Below are 3,911 nucleotides of genomic sequence, written 5' to 3' on the forward strand. Positions count from 1 at the left end.
ACTCTGTATGAAAATGTTTTAACGAAGAATTTAATCATATAGGCCATACATTAAAAGCATTGATCGCATGATTCACATCTGATATTACATACATATACTTTGTCATACAAAGGTCTGTTCATGTTGTGCATGCAATGGATGACTACTATTTTGGCTGGAACTGAGCATAAATGGACAAACTACTGGAATCCCTAAAATTTTGTTTTTCTAGTTGAAAAAATGAAAAAAAAAAGATAGAGTGCAAAACTACACTCAGTATACCTTATCCACATAGTAACTATATAGCTGCGTACAGATTACACACGTTAATCATTGCCCAATGATTATTTTTTTAAAGAAAACAATCGTGTTTTATTGTTTTGATATGATTGCGAAAGACGTAATAGTGCGCCAGGACTTTGACTCGATGGGAGAATGAGATTTGTCTGTAAGGGGAATGGCATTATGAAATAATCACGGCAAGACTGCACAGCGGTATAGGGTTCAAAATGGAGTCGGTCAGCATAACTTCATCGAGATTAAGTTCATTGAGGTCGCCTATAACGCCACGGTCTAGTGCATATACATACCGAGGTTGAGATAAGTGCGATGACCCGTTATCTTTTTTTGTCACAATGATGTTAATGTCGAAAATAGACCAAAGAACAAAATGGCTGACTTACCTTTGCCCTGATGGCTCTAGACAGGCCGTAGGAAGGACCCTGGTTAGCCATACGCATCGCCATGCCGCAGGAATTTCTTCTATTTTGGTCACGCCTCCTTGCACACACCCCCAGGAATTTGCCTTTAGTTATGTCCACAAGCAATATTTTTGTTAGTGGTCTTCGGGTGTAATAGGAATTGCATGCACACTTGTGGCGCTTCTTTACTTGGTCAATATCGGACGCTTGTTATTTCACCGGGGGCCCCTCAGACCGCTACCACACGCGGCGCAAGTGAATGATATCGTCGCTTGGGGGCCAATAAACATGAGAGGGAGGATCTGATTGGCTAATTAGACATCTGTGGGATAATAGGGGTACCCGTGTAATCAAGAACTAAGATATGAGTCCCGCGATTGGACAACAGTAGCCAGTCATAAACATTCCAGCGATGTGGAACGTGTACTGAGAAGCTCCGAAGCTTCGTGAACGCACTCATTGTCTCATTCTACCCGTGACTGTGGGCCTGGAACCTTCATCAAACTGATGTAAAAATCACTCCCATTTATTACTCCGTCTCACCTTGACGAGAAAGCGAATTTTGTCTGCTTCCTCTACCCGTCCTCCGGACTTACGCTGGTATATTATTCAGTGCAGTGAAGACAAGCATTATTGGTTGTACCACAACATGTTTTACATTCTGATATTGTAGCATTCCGGTAATGCCATACTGGCCTCCCCATAGGCGGCAACGTTACAAAAGATTTCCCCTAATCCCCTTCAAAGTAGGGCAGGATGTTTGCAAAAATGACAATGATGCCAGTGGGAGAGGAACCAATAAAGGGAGGGTCATACAGCCTACAGTTGCCATAAATGTTATACGGTCATGCGGTCTCGTGTTGGTGTGTGAACGCGCCAAAATATGTGCCTGAATACACAAGCTGGTTATACAGCAGCCGGCAAGGTATTCGCTAACGTTGCCGACTATCATCGTGGAGAATGCACGTTTACCTTGGGTCATTAACCTCTGATTAAAAGGCAAGAGTGTTCACATCCGATCCTTTTAAGGGCATGGAAAGCCCGCTTTTCCCTGAGGATATACAAGCATGGCACAGCTGCGATTTACATCATGTATCATGCTAGACAGTTTAATGGCATATCATTCTACTTTCCAAACCAAGAAACATATTTGTTCTGGACCCCCCCCCCCCCATTCCGAATAAAAACAACACAGGACAATATGCAAAAGAATAATAAAAAACCTTTAAAACACACTTCAAACTGAGAGTCTGAGGGTCATAACAGCTTTAGAAGTCTGTTATCCTACATCCTAATCATAAAAAAAGGATATATCATCTTTTCACTTTTGCATGTCAAGCATTGCTGAGTAAACACTTCATTGAGCCCTCCACAAGAGAGCGGGTTAATGGCTGAGGTGAAGAAGGCATAGTGGATTCCCATAAAGCCATTCTGTGAAAAGCTGCGGCAAATGCTTCAGGACAGAATGTTATGCAGCAGCGTTTTTGAGATCTTATTCATTTATTCATTCATTCATTCATAATTCATGCAAAAGATCATTTTATTTTCATTTTCAAACAAAGAACAAAGCGATCAACAATTTAAGAGGTGTTTATAGTCGTTACTTTTTTATTATTATTCTTGTTCCATTTTCCACATTTCGTACAAGTTTCATGTTCCATTTGATTAAAAAAAAACTGTTCTACACAACAGTCAATTTGAGATAAAATTGCACAAATGTATAACGATATACAAAAGATGTGAAATATGAGGAACCTATTGAAAAGCAAAGTTTGTAGGATGTAGGTTCCAAGGTTATAATATAAGCTTATAATATACAATATAAGCTTATGATATACTATAAAGTTAAAGTTATAGGCCTACTATACAATGTTTATACATTAAACAAATTATTTTGTCATGAACGCATTGGGTATAGATATGATTATATATATATACAGTACACATATGTATATGCATATATATATATATATATGTATATATATATATATATATATATATATATATAAAGAGAGAGGGGGACAGATGGAGATAGATGCATACGTACATACATACATACATACATATACATACATACAGAGAGAGAGAGAGAGAGAGAGAGAGAGAGAGAGAGAGAAGAGAGATTTCGGCTATATATATCTAGCCATAAGCTGCCTAATTACAGGTTACACGTGGCGCCTGCTGTAAATGGACTACTATTACTGCAATGGAATGTTGGCAGTGTTGCCGTGATGTTAAATGTAGTTCGACATTCTTAAAAGGGAACATGTCGGTCGTGACTCAAACTTGGGTTATGAAATTAGCTCGCGGCTTGCAGGGAGAAGTGTATTCCAGATCAGAGGACCGGTAGCTATGTGAAGGTTTCTAGTTGGTGTTATGAATGATCAAGAGGTCGGTACCCGTTCGAGTGGTCGACGAAAGTGCATGATTGCGCCTAATTCTCTCAAGTAAATTCACCATTCTGTATATTTATCCTTTTACTTTGTATATTGTGCTTCTTCTTTCTTTCTTTCTTTCTTTCTTTCTTTCTTTCTTTCTCTCTTTCTTTCTTTCTTTCTTTCTTTCTTTCTTTTTAATTCCCCACTCAAATTCTCCCTTTGTTGATTCCATTAAGTTCGCTCAAACAATTCAATTGTCAATTCAAATCCAATTTTATTTCAAATATCACATTTTTGTTTTCGATACAACTTCAAGAAAAAAAACGAGCAATGTATTACAACAATATATACACATACATATTGTATGAAACCATTTGTTCAAGATGATTGTATTATTGGAAAAGAGAGGCCCACGTAAAAGACAATCATGTGGAGATGTAAAGAAGTGCGCCACTGAAAGAAGTTATAATCAAATGGTAAGTTGCCCAACTCCTTGTGGTGTGTGTTTGTCTATTCTGTCTGTGTCTGCGTGTTTTGAGGCTGCCATGAACTATCAAGTACCTGCTTAAAATGACAGACTCTTGCATTTCATTTTATCTCTCGACTTTCAATTAACCGTCATATTATTGACTTTTTCTATTTGGATGTAAATGTATCATTTGTTGAAATATTTTAGAAATTATCGTGATTTATACCAAGTGCATTTTTTGTGGATTTTTGTTCAAATCTATGTTGAGTTTTCATGTATGATTTTCATGCAAAAATAAAACAAAACTGCTATTGGAACTGAATTGGAGTGTTGTTATAAATTTTTGGAGATATGAGATATCATTTGAATTTGAATTTGAATTTG

This window comes from Diadema antillarum, unplaced genomic scaffold (assembly GCF_040938485.1).
Source record: "Diadema antillarum isolate AM-2024a unplaced genomic scaffold, OU_Dant_1.0 seq00000687_RagTag, whole genome shotgun sequence".
NCBI classification, from domain to species: domain Eukaryota; kingdom Metazoa; phylum Echinodermata; class Echinoidea; order Diadematoida; family Diadematidae; genus Diadema; species Diadema antillarum.